Source organism: Heterocephalus glaber, unplaced genomic scaffold (assembly GCF_053883595.1).
Source record: "Heterocephalus glaber isolate CG9 unplaced genomic scaffold, H.glaber_assembly_v1.0 deba00000594, whole genome shotgun sequence".
NCBI lineage: Eukaryota > Metazoa > Chordata > Mammalia > Rodentia > Bathyergidae > Heterocephalus > Heterocephalus glaber.
This window is the reverse complement of record NW_028258151.1, coordinates 33,291,283-33,310,352: the sequence shown is the minus strand read 5'-3', so window position 1 is coordinate 33,310,352 and position 19,070 is coordinate 33,291,283. Positions and strand designations below refer to the sequence as shown.

Here is a 19,070-nt window from a genome sequence, read left to right as displayed (position 1 = left end):
GAAAAAAAAAATTTAAACTTCTTTTTCCATAAAGAACACTGAGGGAGTCTTTCCCTGAAAAAATGTTCACAGCCTTCTATGATTTGAAATGACAACATCAGGCTATGGCCCCACCCGTCCTCGTTTCACTTTAGTCACCTCCAGGGTGGTGGAACTGGGTCTTACTACCACCTGTGCCGTTACTCATCCTGACTGTATCACAGGTTTAGTTTCACAACATTATGAATTCACCCAGCCTTCCTGAATCATTTATAGGGATTTTCATTTTCACTCTCAAACTCTTATCCACTTTCTCTGCTGTAAAAATTTTAACATAAAACTCAGACTATTACATGGCCTACACATGTCAAATAAAGTCCACACTTTTTTTTAAACTTTAAATCTGAATTTTAAAAATTTCCTTTCTCTTGAAAAGCTAAACTTAATTTTGTAGGTCACAGAAGAAAATAACCATTATATCCAACGATCTCAAAGCACCTCTAGTGAACACACTAACAAGGTAAAGAATGTGTATTTATTTTTAAAAACTATTGTAGTTCTTGGAGGAAATAGTATTTAATGGAAAAGGTGTGACTAGGAACGAATCAAGTCTAAGGCTACTTCTGGTCCTGCCAATGACTCACTTTGACTTTGGGCAAATCATCTCACCACTGTTGCTCTTTATTTGCAAAAACTGGACTCCATGCCTATGGGAGTTGCATGGCTAATCAATGCCTGGAAAATGCGTAGTGGCAGATGCTACAAAAGTGCTGAGCCTTAAAATCAAAACCACCCCCACCCCCTATTTGTATTCAGTTGAGGTTGGGGTTTATTGTTATTTAACATTCGAAGGCCAACACTATGTTAAGTCCAGCGTGCTGCACGGAACAGATAATATCACTGTCCAGATGGGATTTTTTTTTTAGATCTAGATTTTTTTACTTTTAAAAAAATTAGTTATTTTAGAATCCAGTAATACATCTGCGCAAAAACGTTAAGCTTTAAGTTGAAAACTATCGATTAAAAAATCTAAATAAACCCTCTCCAAAAAAAAAAAAAAAAAAAAAGGCCCTCCCCGCCCCGTCAAGAAATCTCTCAAAACAAGAATTCTTCAGATTTTTTCCCCCTCTCCCTGCAGTTCTCCATGTTACAGTCCTCGGAGGTAGAATAGGCATAAAATACTTTCACTAATAAAATATGACAAACCGCCGGATTATACGTGGCCGATTCCCAGTGATTGCCCTGCTACACAAAGCAGAAAAGTAAATGCCATCATCCCCCTTAGAACAAAAGAACTTAGGAATAAAAAACATGGAGAGGGGGGCAGAAAGCAGCACTAAATAAAGGTGAGCCAAGGGCCCCGTCCCCTGCCCCTCCCCGAAGCGAGTGTGGACTAAGTGCGGCTAATAAAGTGGTTCAAGGGTAGTTATTTGGAAAGGGGGCGGGGTGGCGAGGGGAGGGAGCGGGCGAGCGAGCGCGGCCGGGGATTGCATGTTGCATTCGACTTGAGGTTGCATCTTTCTCCTGTTGCCTGGACCACGCTCCCTCATTGCAGTGCTTCCCCATCGCTGCTCCTCGCTCCAGCCCTCGCTGCTTGTTTTCCCCCCTTCCAACTGCTGTTGCATTGGAGGGAGTTGGGGCCGCTCCGGAGCCCCTTTGCAGCTCCCGCCGGAGGGAGGGGGGGAGTTGGGTTCGGGCCGCGGAGTTGGGGGGGGGGCGCAGCAGGCTCCCGCCTTGGCTGCGGCTGCACCGGAGCCGAGGTGCAACGTTGCTCGGGCCCGGGATTGCGGCGGCCCCGGAGTTTGGCCGCTGCTCGGTGCTCGGCCCCATCACCTCCGCCGCTGCCGCTGCCGCCGCCGCCGCTGCCGCCGCCGCCGCCGCCGCCGCCGCCGCCGCCACCGCCGCTGCACTGGAGTTTGGCTGCTGCTGCCCTACTTCACTCTAGTTTAGTTTCACTCACTTTACATCCGGGTTTTTTCCCTAGGCAATGGGGGCCGCAGCACACCCCGTTCCTTAGGCAAAGTGAAATAAATTCGCCGCACCGACACGTCAAGTAGTCCGCCCGCCCGAGCGCCGCCGCGGGCCCCCGCCGCCACCCCTCCCCTCCGCCGCCGCCCGGCGCCCCAGAGGTGGGGAAGGAGGCCCGCAAGTCCTGGGAGCGGCGCCGGGAGGCGCGGGCCGGCCCCCCTACAACTCGGTCCGGCGGCCCCCTCCCGCCCCGCGCCGCGCCTCCTCTCCCCCCACTCCCGCGTCCCCGCTTCCCCCAGTCCCTCTCGCCCGGCTCTCGGGAGCGGCGGGGGCGCGCACGGCGGCGGCGGCGGCGGCGGCGGCGGGGCCGGCGGGGCCGCGCGGCGGGCTCCCGCGCGGGCGAGTGTGTCTGGGCCTGGGCGGAGGGATCCCCGGGCTGAGGCGGCGGAGGTGCTGCGGCCCGGGGCCGGGTGGTGAATGGGCTGGTGGTGCTCGCCGCTGCTGCTGAGGAGGAGGAGGAGGAGGAGGAGGAGGAGGAGGAGAAGGAGGAGGATGAAGAGTTGGGCTTGTTTGTCTCCCACAGTTTCTCTCCTGCTGCTCTGATTCCCACCCCTGGTTCCGGCCCGGGGCCTGAGTGTATCTCTCCTGGAGGAGGAGGAGGCTCCAGTTCCTCCCCCCACCCCCTCCTCCCCACCCCCCCTTGCCTGGGGAAGAGGAGGAAAGAAACAGCCCAGAGAGAGAGAGAGAGAGAGAGAGAGAGAGAGAGAGAGAGAGAGAGAGAGAGAGAGAGAGGGAGAGAGAGGGAGAGCAAGAGGAGGAGGAGGAGGAGGAGGGAGCAGGGAACAACCTACCATCTTAACACACTAATATCTAAAAAGTGCGAGAGGCCCAGAGCAGCAGCAGAAGCGGCAGCAGCCCCGGCGTCTTCCCTCCCTCCCTCCCCATGAAGAAGAGTTCCCTCCTCCTCCTCCTCCTGCTTCTCCTGCTCAGAGTTCCTGCCTCCAGCTGCCAGGGGGGACAGCCAGCCAGCAGCAGGAGGGTGCAGTATCCCAGCTTTTCCATTCTCCCTTCTCACTCTCCTCTCTTTTTTTCTTGAGTAGCTCTATTTCCCCTCCCTCCCCTTCCCCCTCTGCTCTCCCTCTCTCCCCCTCTGTCTCGTCTCTGGTGTTTGTCTCTGGGAGGATCAGGGGCTGCCTGCTTGGAGTTTGTGATGGGGGAGGGAGGGGGAGGGGAGGGGTGTGTGGGAGGGAGGAGGGAAAGGGGGGTGTTCTCGCCAGGACCCCTCAGTTAACTTGAGATTTGAGCAATAACTTCCCCTTCGGGGCGCCCCCCTGCGTGCCCTTCCTATTCCTCCTCTCCCCCCCCCGAAAAAAAGACAATGGGAAAACCTTGTCTCCCCCCTCTTCCGCCCCTCTGCCCTGCACCCCTCCCCAGGATAGATTGGAAGTAAGTTTATGAGCTGCCTCGGGAGCCTGGGCGCTGCTGAGTGCGGGCCGGAGCGGGTGACAGAGGCAGCGCGCCGGGGGTGGCGGGGAGAGGGCGACACATTGTCCCGGCGGGGGGGCGGGGGCGAGGGGCCTGGGCTGCCCCCTTCCCCAATCCGCTCTTCCTCGGCCCAGGGATGGTTGCCTGGCTCTTCCACCTTCTCCCCGCACACACCCCGGGATGCTGTCGGGGGGAAGTTTTTATTATGGTTATTTATTTAATTAAAAAAAATTTTTTTTGGAAAACCATCTTGTTTGATGACTGAGGGATCTGGTTAAAAAAAAAAGCTGCAGCTGCTGACGCCCGCCGAGCCCGAGTGAGTGTGTGTGTGTGTGTGTGTTGGTGCATTTGTCTTGGGTGGCCGGAGCAGCGTTGGGGAAATTCCGCTTATTCTTCTTCTTCTGCAACTTGTTATTCCGGAGAGTCTGCCTGCACCCCTCACCCCGGGGCCGGGCCTCCCGCAGTCGCCTGTGCTGCCCGCAGCCCCCGGGGCGCCCCAGGACCCCAGTGCGGGCCGGGGGCTCCCAGGCCGCTCCGAAAGGGGCCACAGCCGCCCCTCCCCCGCCCGCGCCCCCGCCGGGGGGAGGGGCGCGCGGAGTGGGACTCTTTCCGTTTGGTCCAGCCCCGCCGTGCACGCAGTTCCCTACACTTCTCGTCATCCTCGCTCTCGGGGCTCTTTATTCTGCTGAGCGGTGCTCTTAGGATTTCTCTCTCTCTTCTCTCTCCTCTCTCTCTCTCTCTCTCTCTCTCTCTCTCTCTCTCTCTCTCTCTCTCTCTCTTTCTGTCTCTTTTTCCCTGACCACGTTCGCGATGGTGGGTAGCAGCAGCAAGGTGGCCCTGGCAGGGGAGGGGTTGGTCTCGAGATTGGGCACCGGGCGGAGAATGTCTCCTTTTCAACTTTGTCTGTGTGGCTTGAACCCCGGGAGGAGGCCACACGCCGGTTGTGGGTGTAGAGTGATTTCTAAGTAGTTGAGTTGTTGAGATGAGGGTAAGGACTGCTAAATGGTAGGCAGGTTTTGTTTTCATTGGTGAATCCGGTGTCATCATATTCCGGTCATATGTTGAAATATTCTTTGTTTAGGTCTTGAAGTAGAGGATCTCACACTGCACGTCCACATTGTGTTGTTTTTAAATGAAGTCTAGGAGTATGGGTTTCTAGAATTTCGGATGTGAGTGAAGGTCCGGACGTGTGTGGGCCTCAGCTCTGGCCTTGACAGTGAACTTTGTGGCTGTGTTTCGGATTTCAAAGATTTGCCCCATAGCTGGGTTGCTAGTGGAGTCGTGCATTTTTCTGAATGGTAGGTGTCAGGAATATAGATGCTTGGGGAAGTTAGAGAGGGAAGAACATTTGTATATTAATAATTGATAGCTGAATATTAGAATCAGATTAATTTGGGCTGATGAAAGTTGTGTTTTTTTTTTTTCAAAACAGTTGTGCACTCTAGGAAGAAAGGCTTTTCATAGGCATACTTTGTAAGGGGTTCCTTAAGTCGAGGAGCTCAGATATAGCCTTTCAGAGAGGCTACTCATCAACACCAACATCTGCAGCTTTATTGAGGTAAAGGGGACCGAAACTGAGGCTGAGATGTGTAAGCATGCTTTTCAGTGCTTATGCTGTTTGTTTACATTTGCTGTTCACTCACGTTTGGGCAGTAGAAATAAATAGGTCAGCTTTTCTTCGGTTTTTGAAAGCTAGTCCCCTCTCTTTTTTCAGTTTCACAATTTACTTGGTTTACAGCCTTGTAGGAAACCATTACTACATTTTTACTGGAAATACTATTATTCATGTTAATTTCGGTAAGTTCTTTCTTTTTCTCTTCTTAAGTCTTCACTTGTGTGTGAAATCTGTGTCGTGGGCTTAACACTGGCTTATTAGGAGCCATGTAAAATGTCTGAAGAATGCATTTTAAAATACCGGAATGTAGCTTTTGATGGCAAAGAGGAAATTTTTGTGCACAATTTACACTCATTTTTTTTTTAATTTGTGCTTAAGACTTTTGTAAATGTGCAACTATCTTTAAGTGAAGAACATAGTAATAATGCAGGAAATTCTTAAAACACAAATATTAATATTTTAGGTGCTTTTTTAAAATCAGACTTTTGCTTTAGATAACGTATTTACAGCTTGACTGGCATTGTGGGCTGCCCATAATAAAGTCTTTTGCTTGAGTGCTTTTGAAGGCATTGTAAGTAAGTTTTTAGATAGTTTTGCAAGGTTTATTATAAAGAATGTTGCACTTGAGACTCAGGCAAGTCTATGGAACTGGAATACTGTAGTAATAGATTAAAAAGACACCTGTCTGTACTGTAATTTATTTTTAAGAGGTATACATGATGGATGGGCACTTTTCGCTTTGAAGGGCCCTTCCTTGTTCCATTCAATTACCTGAGAGGGGGAGCTGCCTCACAAATACTCATCTTCTGCTTACATGGACATCTCTAAATGGTAATCCAGCAGGAGGTGCTACAGCAAGACAAAGGACATTTTTGAATTTTGAGGGTCTTGCCACTTACTGAAACTACTTAGCTTCAGCTAAGCAACAGGATTAACACCTTAAAGTTCTAGAAAAAATTTGAGTAAGTCCATTAAAGAGTAACATTAATAAATTACTTTTGCTTTTTACTTGCTTATGATACTCTGCAAAGTTGATTTTTTATTGCAGATAGCTTAAGGATGCTGGGGTTAGGTGTAGAAGGCTGTTAAGAGTTATTTTCTTTTGAGAAAGGAGTTAGTCTTGTATTGCTGAAGTGGGGTGTTGAACACATATTTTTAAAAAATGTGCAGTTGCAGTAAACTGAACTAGTTGGTATGATGTGAGACTTTAAGCTTTGTGGTTATCCCTGTAATATTAATACACATAGGATATAGAGTAGTTGAAAGTTTGGCAAGAGAACTCTTGTGTGGAAAAACTTTACACTTTTTTGGGAGGGTCTTCTTCCCTCATCCCCCGAATCTATGGTCTTCTTAAGGCAGTCAGTTTTATAAATACATGTGATTAATATATTTTGTTTGGCCTCCAAAGACTGAGATTCTTGAACTATAAGTAAAGTTATATCTGTAGATACAGATCATTGCTGATATGTCCGTCCATTAGTAACACTTAGCGATAACTGCATAAAGATAAAAGTATTTTAACAGTTTCATACCATATATGCACATGGTCCTTTGAAACTGTTAGTATTAGGTGAGTTGATTATTATTGGACATATTATGCTACTGTGGCTGCTTGTGAAGTTTTATATCAAAGTTTTAAAGACTTAGAAATGTATGGAAAATTTGATGAACCTGCTTTAAATTTTGTGCCTCTGATAGGCATAATACTGTACTTTTCTCTCAGTAAAATCTTATTAGGTAATACATGTGAAAGTTCTTTGTAAATTGCTAGACCCATGCAAATATTAAGTTGTTGAGCTAGATAACCAATTAATACATGAACAGAGCTTCTGTCTTAAAATGCTAACTCTTTTCATATCAGTTGGAAAATTAATGCGTTGAAAGTGCACCCTGGACATCTCATGAATTTTTTTTTCTTTTTTTTTTTTGGTACCGGGAATCGAACTCTGGACCTTGCGCTTGCGAGCCAGGCGGTGGAACCACTGAGCTAAATCCCTAGCCCAATTTTTGTTTTTTAAATACTGCTGTGGTTACCAAAAATCTCTTTGTTACAGTTTTGAAGCTTTGTTTAAAAAATGCTGCTTAGGCAGTTTCCCATAATTCAAATATTATTTTTCCTTTTGAAGATCTTGTGAAACGTATGTCCACTATTAAAGTTTTTCTTCCCTTCTCCATTGATGTGATAGTAGTTGATTGTAGTGAATATTTAAGTTCCTGGACTATTCTGTAGACTCTTACTAATACATGGAGTTAACAGATGCCAGGGCTAAAGTTGTGATTATTTTGATTGACTCTGCTAACTTTATGAAAAAATTCTTACGGACTAAAGCTTTCAAGTTTGTTTCATGGTGAAAATATGTACATCTGTATGCATTAGTATTAGGTAGATGTGTATATCATTTTTGTTTTCTATTTTAGAAGGATGCATGAGGAAATGACTACTCAAATCTAGAGGAGTACACTGAAATATTTTTGTGTAAAAATAACCCCAAAGTTTAAAGTCTTAAGTTGTGGCTCTCTTCATGACTCTGCTCACAAATTTGGAATAGAAAATTAAAAACAGCAACAAAAAGCACCCCATTAAATTGATAATCGTTGTGTTTGTGAATATCTAGTATCTTAAATCTTATAAGTGACTGTACTTTATGAAATAGCCTCAGTTAGAAAGTAAATACAGAAACTTGATTCTATGAAGGGTGAGAAAAACATTTAACTGTTTAGACAAAAATGAAACCTCGGGGTGATGCTGACTTTTTATGCCATAGACAGTGAATACTAAAGGTTTTTGTGAAGAAATATGAAGTTGAAGTTATATTAATGCACTTTTAAATTTTGTATCCTTAGTATTGTATTGTGGAGGGCTTTTGTATTTAATTACTATTCAGAAAGAGAATAGAAGAGATTAAAGTTTTAGGTCTCTGAACTTTGACAGAATTCCTTTACATTTATAATCAGAAGTGATTTCTTGAAACGTTTGAATTTTCATATTATTTTGTGCTCGGAAATATTAATAATTTATGTTGACTTCTCAGGAATTTTTATACATGGACTTTTTCAATAGGCCTAAGTATTCTATTTAGGAGCATAGCAATACATTTTGATCACATTAACTTTACCAGGTGAATATTTTTGCTGCTTTGAATTTTTTTAAAGCAGTAATATGTAAATTGCATTACATTTATTGTAGATTATTATTTCCTAAAGAGCATGTGTTTTCTTCTTTGTATGTTTGTGTGTGTGTGTGTGTATATATATATATGGCCATACCTTTTTGTAGGCTTTCATATAATTCTTATGAATTGATGTATTAAATTTTTGAATACTGACCTTTTTTTGAGAAGGTGGAATAAACTTTAAAGAATAACTTTACTATTACTTGACTACCTATTCATCTTACTCTGGGGTAGTGGTGAGCTCTTCCCTTGTAGAGATTGTCTGTGAGGTTCAGTTGTCCTTGGGGCTTTTGTTTTAAAGCAACTTTCTTACCCTAGAGTCTTGGATAGCATTTTGTTTTTTGGGTTTTTGGGGGGTATTTTTGGTACCGGGGATTGAGGGTCCTTGCGCTTGCGCACCAGCCGGCGAAACCACTGAGCTAAATCCCCGGCCCTCTTGGATAGCATTTTGAATACTGGGCTACTTCTTCCCCTCTAACACTCTACAAGTCTCTCCTACCTTTTTAAAAAAAATAAAAAGAGTTTGTGAGCAGACTCAGTTGAAGGAAACTTCTTTCTCATATCTTAGAATCAGTCATGGAAATGTTTTCTGTTTTTTAAAGTAGGTAAGAAGCTGGTAGGGGGGTGCATGCCTGTAATCCAGGCTGAGGTAGGAGGACCTATAGGGCCCAGGAGATTGAGGCCAACCTGGACAACATAGACCCTGTCTCAACAAAACAGTACACAATAAAATAAAAGTAAACAAGAAAGTGAACCAGTAATGTGGAGTTAGGAAGGGAATGAGATCTAGTAGGTTGCTGATCTGGGCTTTATTTTGACTTGGTTTGTGGGCCTGGGGGAAAAACATAACTTAAACACAGAAGCCAAAAAGATGGGTTTTGTTTTATTGTTTTGGCTGCATTGAGAATACAAACTGTCAGTACTTGAAGAGAAGGAGCAGCAGAAAGGAATTGATTTTTTTCTGCTGCAGATCCAAGTATTGTTAACCATGTGGATCTCTAAAGCGACATACTTACAAATCAAACAGTAGTTGATTCTTTCACTCAATTAACAGTCAGAACCCAAACCTGCTTTTTTTTTTTTTAATGAGTATCCAAAACTTAAGGATAATGACAATAATTTCCTGATAAAAGTGGGTGAGAGTAACCATGGCAACTGCTATCTCTGGCCTTATGGACAGTATGTTGTATTGATGAAGCTTCAGATCCTTTAGTAGCCTGTCACTTTTATGGTGAAATGTAGTAGCATGTGTTGCAGGTGATTTTTAGCTGGGTTATGTTAAATTTGTGTGCCAGCTTATCTTTCCTTGTTAGGAATTTCTTGGACTATATTCCACAGCATGTTTGTGAAGGTGCTGTTGCCTGAAAATAACCCACCACCTGTGTTAGGCCTCCTAATGCAGATTGCACTTAGTTCTTTCCCAGCCTCCTTTCAAGAGTCTTGCAGAAAACAGAGGTGTGTGTAGGAACTGAAATGTACATAAATTACAGCTCAAACTTATCAGCTTGGCTTTGGACATGTTATTAATAGCTTAGAACTCTTTTGGTGTTTTCAGAAGAGGTTACTGAATGAAAGAGGCCTGTAGATGGAAAATTTTTTCTGTAAGTGTTCTTTCCAGAAGCAAGTGTGTGTCCATGTGTAGGGAATTAACCTTGAAGAGTGAAGGTATAAATATTAAGGATTTGATAGACGAGAATCTTCAGTATTCTTTCTTTGGTGCTTGTGTGTGTATGTATTACTATAAGAATATATTTCCTAGTGGGCAGTATTAGAGAATGGGAAGTATTTGCTTGTGAGAATTTTCATCAAGAAAAATTAGAAAATATATCTTGGCTAACTGTTAAAAGAAGACCTGGTTAAAACTTTTTTGCGGGGGTGGGGGTGGGGGTGGGGGTGGGGGGATTTAGCTCAGTGGCACCGTGCCTGCCTTGTAAGCGCAAGGTCTTGAGTTCCATCCTGGTGCTAAAAACAAACAAAACAAAACAACTTTTTTGGGGGAAGGAGGATAGAGTGTTGAAACTGATACAACTAGACTTAAAAAGTTTGAAAAATTATGGTTTCATAGTATCAAATCTTTTTGGTTTTAAAGTATTTTTATTCTTTTTCTAGCTAAAGTTTTTCTAATGTGAAAATTAATAAGTTTGAAAAATTATGGTTCCATCATATCAAATCTTTTTGCTTTTAAAGTATTTTTATTCTTTTTCAAGCTAAAGTTTTTCTAATGTGAAAATTAATAACAGTACTTTTTCCAGTGTATGCTAAGCAACTGTGTGCCATAGCAGAGAATAAACATATTAGATCTAAATTTGCCTTGACCTTGATAGTAAATCTAGTCAAATTGTGCTACATAGTTAAGACTCTCTTCAAACTTGCTTTGAAGTGGTTTACTTACTACAAATCCCAGGATGCACTGCATTTTTTTTTTTTTTTGCTTAACTTGAGATTAGAGCATTGCATCCTGGGGCCTGTAGTTGATTTCAACAGCACCGGGAACCCTTCCTTCTTGTCTACTCCATTTTATACACAGCTTCCCAATCCTCTAAGAACTTTCTGCTAAGTAAAGTTTGATTAATAATAAAATGATTATTCTGATGAAATTCTAAAGCGAATGTTCAGAGACAATCTAGTGATTTAGTTTACGGTAGATTTGTGATTTCTGTCAGCTACGTGCTATAAGATTTACGTGTAAAATAACATTCAAAACGACTTAGCAGTTGTAAGTAATTTTTGTGTATGTGGTTAAATAATTCACTTTTTAATTACAGCATCATTCCTTGCTAGTGTGGGCATTAGAAGTCTAATTGTCAGGCCTGATAAATACGCTATTCTTCCTTCTCCCTACTTCCTCTCCTTTTTCCCAAAGCGGAGAGTTACTCAGTAGTTAAAGTTGGATGGAACTTTTTTTTTTGTATCAGTGTTTAAGTTCAGAGTTCTGTAATTCTTCTGTAATAATTGCCAACCTATTGAATATCTGTACCCTTTAATTGGAAGACAAATTCTTGACAATAAATGTCAGTATAAATTTGATACTCAGAAATATAGTCTGAAAGGCAGAGGAAAAGGTAAGATTTCTTCAATAATTTGTTTTTATTTTGATTTAAAAATTTTTTAAATTTCTTTTGAGGGTTCTTCTTAGCCCCAGAGTGTTGTAGATTAAGTCTTCAAATCTATGACAGTATTTAGCACAGTGCTTAGCACATAGCAAGTGCTCAGTAAATTTTTAGAATTGGTAGCTTCATGAGTAGTTGTTACTTAAAATAGCATGCTTCACATTTTTTCCTTTTTTTTAATTACAATTTGATCAGAAGGCCAGTCTGTTCTAATAAGACCTCAAGATTTTTGGCTTATGATAATGATATGGCAGTTCCTTAGAATGTTTTGCTGTATGTAAAATGTCCTGGCACCTCAGTTTCTTCCTAAGTAATACATGACTAAAGTGAGACAAGCCAGTAGCAGAATTTTGACCAGGATTCAGTTCTGCCTGTCCAGTGTTTGTTGCCATTGTACCATATGTCTTTAGGTGACTTCAGAAAGTTCAAGATAATGAAAGTATCTTTCTTCATAATGTTTGCACTGGTAGAATATCCAAATTAGTTGATTAGTGAAACTAAGATTTGGCAAAAATACTTCTTTTCTCACAATATATGTAACCTTAGGAAAATTCTGTTGTGTTCAGAAGCAGGTACCTGTCTGTCACTACAGTTCACAGAGTTATAAGATCGATGTATTGGAGGCCAGTGAGCAGCCCCAGAATAAAAACATAATTTCAAATCTGGGTTGTGTTTAAAATGTTAGGTTCAAAGGAGTCCTGAATCCTTACATTATTTATTTCTTTGAAGATACTGACCTCTTTTGGACTTTTGAACTTTGAGGATGTTTTTATTTCTATGATTGGTCCCTTTTAGCTGTTTGAGAGAGAAAAAGGATGCCCAGGAATATTGAAAAATAGAAGCATAAGTTGCTATGTATATGCCTCAGACTGAATGTAGACAGTATCAGAGAATTGTCTTTCTTAACCTACTTGGCCAGTATCCTGGCTTTTTTTCTAGTGTGGAATTCTTGAATATTATTTGCTGATGGCTGCTCTGTTTACTTAAGAAAATTGTGCCTTAGTAGTTTTTATTTAAGTACTTGTTTACAAAAATCAATTTACTGTAATAATAAATAGTACTAGCCCTTTTCCCCCCTCATAATTGTGACTCACAATTTATTATTATGTGTATTAGACATTAAAGAATGTCTTCAGAGAATTCAAGTAATCTCTGTCTGATATACTTCTATACTATAAATTATTTTATAATTATTTTATAAGTTGTTTTATTTATTTTATATGAATTTGTCTTTTCAAGACCTAATATTGAAATGAAATATATTCAGCTGTTATAAAGAAGTTAAATACAAAGGGCTTAATGTAAGGAGAAAAGTGGTCTTTGGGATTAATTGGCCAATACAGAAAGTAATCGGGTTTGGCTGAATTTTCCTTCTGTATATTTTATTGTTATTTTCCTGAAATACTAAAGTTGGAAATAAGGAAAGTAAAACTGAGCAATCAAGCATACTCAGTCTGGACACTATGTGAGACGCCTAAATTGTTGAACAGTTTTCTCTTCCCTTTTTATGAAAGTGTCCCAGGCCAGTGTAAATCAAACAGCTGTAATGGTTTCAAAGACCTGGGTTTACATCCAGTTCTGTCACTTAGATGCACACTCTTGGGAAATTCAGCTTCCTGTGGGTTTAGTTTTCCAAATGAGAAATAAATAAGGGCTTGCTTCAATATGCTGTGAAAAGGACGAGCTAATACTCATGAATGTATTTTGTAGACTAAAGTAGTATGTGGAAACTTTGTTTACTTACTTATTATAGTGCTGGGAATCAAACCCTTGTGCATGCTAGACAGGTGCTTTACCACTGAGTTATACTGCCAGCCCAGATAATAATGTCTGAATTTATTTGTCTATATCATGCTAATAGTAGTAATATTAATAAGGTTTTAAATAATATCTGAGGTAGAATAAAAATGAACCAAAGAATTAGCAATCCACCGTGCCTCCAGTAGAGAAGTTCTTGGAAGGGAAGTGTTAAGACATGTTTATACAGTAGCTTGTTCTTGACAATATACACTGATACATTTGTGTATAATATAAATATTATAAATGACTGATGTGTTCAAAAGTTAATCATGGACTTTTATACTCAACTGTATTTTTATGTGTTTATATACAAGTTTACGTCAATAAAAATAATTGTTTTAAAAAATGACATAGATACATAGATTAAATGTTTGGCAACTTACGAACAGTTTTTGTACTTGAGAGTTATCTGCTGTTAATAACAACAGCAGTTTAACATTGTTCATTGTATATAGTGCTAAGCCTTTTTTACACATAGGATCTTCCTTAATCTTGTTTGATATTAGTATTTAATATTAATAACTACTATTATTCTGCCTCCATTTTACAGGTGAGGAAATGGAGGTTTCCCTAGGATCACATAGGTAGCAAATGGTACAACCTGGATTCAAGCCCAGGTACAGTTCCTGATTCCCTGCTTTTAAGTGTCTATAATGCTGTACAAACTATATATTTCCCATAGCAACCTAGAATGAATTACTAAAGAAATTTTCACTTTACTGAAATGACCCCAGTTACTATGTATCATTTTGAGACTGTTTCAAGTTGATTTTGGTTGAGTTAGGTTGCATATTTTAGAAGTAGTATTGGAATGGAATGGAAAGGAAATGAAGGCATTTGGGACAATACCTATTTTTGTCCTCATTTTGTGCTACTGCCAAGCACAGTACTAGCATGGAATTGGGTCTAATAACTATTTCTTTTTTTTTTTTTCGGTACCGGGGATTAAACTAAGGACCTTGTGCTTGGGAGGCAGGTGGCGGAACCACTGGGCTAAATCCCTGGCCCTATATATTTTCTTAATAGGCACAGATAGTTCACATTTAGTCTCTGTAATTCTTAGGTTTTTTGTTTGGTTTGGTTTTTTGGGGGGTGGTGGTACTGGGACTGAGTACCTTTGCACCGAGCTATATCCCTGGCCCTTTTAAAATTTTTTATTTTAAGGCAGGGTCTTGCTATATCACTAAGTTATCCAGGCTGGGTTCAAACTTGTGATCCTCCTGCCTTAGCCTCCCAGAGGGCTGGGATTATAGGAGTATATCACTTCACCTGGCCTAACAGTATTTTACTGTTAAAGAAGTTTCCTTTTTTGTGTGTGGCAGGGTCTTGCTGTGTAGCCCAGGCTGGCCTTGAACTCACGGCGATCCTCCAGCCTCAGCCTCCTGAGTGCTGGGATTGCAGGCATGAGCCATCATGCCTGGCTCAATGTAGTGTCCTTTCTTTTAAGACATGCTATAAAAGTGTGTATCTGGGTTATGAAAGTCATATTATATATATATATATATATATATATATATATATATATATATATATGGTAGTAAGTTAAAGTTGTGCTACTCCCATCCTGCTTTTAAGCTTTTTTCTAGCCATTTATGTATTTTTTTATACATGCACATTTTTAAGTTAGTGGAATTATCCTGTAATACCATCTTAAAGTTTACTTTTTTCAGATGACTATTTAAAAAATTTGCCTGTTTTTAAAAACAAGGCCCAAGGGCTGGGGATTTAGCTCAGTGGTTCTGCCTCCTGCCTTGCAATCGGAAGGTCCTGAGTTCGATCCCTGGTACCAAAAGAAAAAAAAAACCAAACCTTAAAAACAAGGCTCACATGAGAAGTGGGAGTGGTATTGGAGGGAAGGAGGTGATAAGACTCACATATAAAGGGTATGAGCCCAATGCCTAGACCAGTGGTGGCGAAACTGTGGCACTCGCTGCATCAGGCTGTTTGTATCCTTGAAAGCTCTAAAATTACCTGTGGAGCAAAAAACATTTGAAGTTCTGTTGCATCTCATGCCCTTGCTGGTGATCATTGTTATGGTTAAAACTTTTTAAAAAATGTTAGCCAATTTAAGTAACAACACTGTTTTCTGTTCTGTACAAGCAATTTAAGAGGCATCATTTCAGAATTAAATTCAACGAGTTTATTTTGGTAGCTACTTATAAAGAGAACAGTTGTGTTTAGAGATGACTTTTTTTTTTAAACCAATGGTCCTCTGTTCTTGCCTGTTAAGAAACAGTCATTCAGCATTTACAGCATAGAGTTTTAAAACCAAGATAATGCTCATAACATTTTAGTTAATAGAAACTCAAACCTGAGCCACTTACTTGGCATAGAGACCTTGCCTAGGAATTATCCTGGTCCTCACATTTTCATGAGGAGTATTGGCTGACTTCACCCCTACCACCTGGCCCTACTCACTCAACCACTACTAAATGCTATACTAATAACTCAGTATTTTTAAAGGCATTTAAAGAAGGAAATTTTTGAGTGCTGTTCATTTTTATTTTGGCTTGAGAGTTTTAACTTGTTGCTAAGGTTATTAATTATAATTAATCTTTGGTTTTTTTTTTTTTTTTTTTTTGAGGCAGAGTCTTGCTATGTAGTGCAGGTTGACCTTAAACTCACTATGTAGCCCAGGCCAGCCTTGAACTCTCGACAACCCTACCTCAGCCTCCCAAGTGCTGGGATTACAGACATGCGCCACTATGCCTGGCCCAATCTTTGTAATATTTAAATTGAAAACTTTTATCAAGTAGGTAATAAAAAGTTTTTCATTACAATAGCTTTTTTGCCTAGAGTATATTCCTTGGATCTGTGGTGCTTTATGCTTCTTTAGACCCCAAGTGCTAAAGCTTTGGCTTAAAATTCTAAGAATTTGGTGTGACAGTCTGTAGCAAGCAGTATTAAACTTTGTAGAGCTACTGTTTTCACATGCCCAGTTTGAGTGTTTCTCATTGGTATCATTCATATATTGCTTTTTATCTTGGGTGGCTCAGACCGTGTGCTGTAGAGTCTTAACAAGTATACAAAGAACTCAGTTAATATTGTGGATGGTGAAACTGAGGCAGAGAAAAGAATTTGTGTAAGGTAAGGGCAGAGCCTAATTTCACTAACTTTCAAATTCTAGTCTTGGTCCCTGTAGTCTCCAACCTTTTTAAAATTATGGTCACCAGTATATGTATAATCATCTGAATTAGTGTTTAGTATGTATTATCAAACAGGGAAGTCAAGATTTTTAAAAGGTTGAAGTGTTAAAATGTAAGTTGTAGTAATTTCTCCTGTGTTTCCCCCGGGGTGCACACCCCTGCCTGGAGACAGTGCTCCAGAAAGACCTTTCTTCTGGCAGAAGAGGCAGCCTTGGGGACAGCTGGAGGGCAGTTGGTAAAAGGTGTGGGGGATTTAAATGGAGTGATCTTTTGTAGCTTTCTGGTTTTAAAGAAACAGCCTTTCTTTCTGTGCAAGGCTGAAAGATTGAGAGGAAAGGCCTTGAGAGAGGTGAGCTTAAAAGATTGAAGTAGAAGCCTTATTTGTTTCTTCAGAGTTGACCCAAGGGGAGAGGCTGCCTGCCCTGCTAGCTTCTCCCAGAGAGATGGCAGTGCCTTTTTTGTTGTTGTTAGGCAGTTTATAGAACCAGGATAGCTTGGTAAGCGTCCTCTCTGTGCCTGATGTGACGTAGCATTGTGGAGTATGCAGCATGCATGCTAAGTACAAATGGTTGTGTTTGGCTTGTTGCTGCAGCATTTTTGAGGATTTCTTAAAAACCAATTATCACTAGCTAGAGTTGGATATGTGCAGATTATTGAAATCATCATTTTGTGGAGACCAAACTTTTTAACTTGAATTTTTCTGTTTAGGGTTTGTTTACTTCTTTCCCCACCCCCAACATCTCAGAGCAGAATTCCTTTTCTGAAAAGAACAGATGCCGTTAACTTATCAGGACTTGATACTAAAATGCCTACAAAAATCTTTGAGGTGTTTATTTTCTTTATTTAATCTATATGCAAAGCATTTTGTAATTATTACTGTTAGAAGGCTGTAAGCTGGTGGTTCGCCCACCTTTTTGTGCTCAGGAGATAGATTAGGAATGCCAAATTGACAACTTGGTGTAAAGAAACAGTGACCACTGAAATAAAGCAGAAGTTCAAATGAAAAGCAAACCAGATACAAATGTAGAATGAAAATATCTTTTAGTAAAATGTTAGCAGGCTGTACTTGGAACAGATGCCACATTAATTCAAAAGAGAGCCCAGAAAATGTGGCAACTTTACGATGTCAATGGAGGGAGCCGCAGTAGTTCCTGTTTTCATTGTGTCAAGTTCTTAGTACTACCTCTAGGTCCCGTCCTGTTCTTTATTTTCTGTCTGTATTACATGTTAATATACAAATAGTAAATTCATGCTTAATATTTTTATTTGTGTAATTAAATACATTGTCATAATGGTAGATATTAGGGTAAGAAGCCCATTAACTTGTAAGGCAGCAGTAATGACTTTTGCTTTAAATATGTGTATCAGGATATTTAGAAGCTGTGTCATAAATGGACCCCTCCGCCCAACTCTTCAAGGCACATTTATGATATAAAGTTAATCTAAGAACTGAGTCTTTCAAAGAGGCCTAGCTAGTGCTTTTTAAATGTAGGATTTGGACAAGTTACAAAATTATAAGAATTTTGCATTTTTTTCTCATTTAAATTTGTAGTTATCATTGGACATTTGTTATGATTTTTAAGTAGCTTAGACTCATTCATTCCTTTTTGGGTTTTTTTATGGTGTTTGGGAAAAAGAAGGGGCGATGGAAGGTTACTATACACCATTGGACATTTCCAGAGTGACATTCATTTTATAGAAGATTGCCCTGGGACGTCTCTTGAATTGCTTGTTTCTTGCAGTGCATAGTTAGTGTGGATCTGAGTGTGGAGAGAGGTGGGCTGGGGGCTTTTAACCAGATTTACAGTGTGCCGCTTCCAAGTAGTGCAATGATCTGACCAACAGGGCCATACCCTGTGTGCCTGTAAAGAAGTCTCGTGCGCATGCTTTGAAAAGAGCTACTAGTTTTCTCTCAAGCTAAGTCTACAATTTAGTAATTTGATGAAATGTTAAGTTTTTTCTCATTTAATTCACAGGAAGGGAAGCTTTTAGTGTGGCAGAAGAGTACAGTGGCTAAGGGTATTGGTGCTTGAGCCAGTTTGCGCAGGCTCAAAGCCTAGTTTTGCCATGTATTAGCTCTGTGACTGTGGCCAGACCACTTGTCCCTCTGTGTCTCTATCTCAGTTTCTTCCTTCATAAAATGTGAATAAATAATAGTACTACTCTCTGAGGTTGTTACAAGGAATGAGTTAACGTATAAACTGGTAGAAGTTGAACATGTAGTAAATGGTAAATAAATGGTACTTGGCAGGGTGTGGTAGCGCATGTCTGTAATCCAGTACTTGAATTTGGAGGACTGCAAGTTTGAGCCCAGCCTTGGCAATTTGGCTACATAGTGAGACACTGTCAAAAAAAAAAAAATTTAAAAAGTGGCTGGTGATGTAGCTCAGTGCAAAGGCCCTGAGTTCAATCTGCAGTACCAAAAATAAATAAATAAATAAAGAAATGGTAGGTACTTAATCTTAGTTCTCTGCTCTTTTCTTCCCTTCTCAAGAACTGAGAAAATGTTACCCAGTGGGAAAAGAGCTTGGGCTCTGTGACCTTTAACCCTGGGTTGGAGATTTGGTGTGACCACTTAAAAGCTGTGGATGTGTGTGTGACCTTAGAGTAGGTATTGAAGCTTCCTTCTATAAAGATGTACTATGTACATACCACGTACCAGCCACTGTGCTGGTCATTTTGACTGCAGTTTCTTCATCTGTGACAGAGGGATAATACCAGCCTCTCCAGTTTACTTGAAGATAAGGAACTTTTAAGATACATACCAATGAAAAAGACCTTCTCTTATCATTAT

The 19,070-nt window shown here is 40.7% G+C and overlaps 1 protein-coding gene across 28 annotated transcripts in view; it reads left to right on the top strand.

The window, feature by feature from the left end:
- The first annotated feature begins 2,404 nt into the window (after window positions 1-2,404).
- The window catches only part of Phf21a (PHD finger protein 21A), a 196,278-nt gene continuing 179,612 nt past the window's right edge, over window positions 2,405-19,070 (top strand). For 6 of the 28 annotated variants that reach the window (XM_021264264.2, XM_021264263.2, XM_087205686.1 and 3 more), the window contains exons 1-2: window positions 3,510-5,229; window positions 13,681-13,747. The gene's annotated coding sequence lies outside the window, so the exon portion shown is untranslated. Of the gene's footprint in view, window positions 2,987-3,509; window positions 5,230-13,680; window positions 13,748-19,070 lie in introns of those variants that run through there. The other 22 variants (XM_021264267.2, XM_021264268.2, XM_021264273.2 and 19 more) reach the window with 13 other exon arrangements.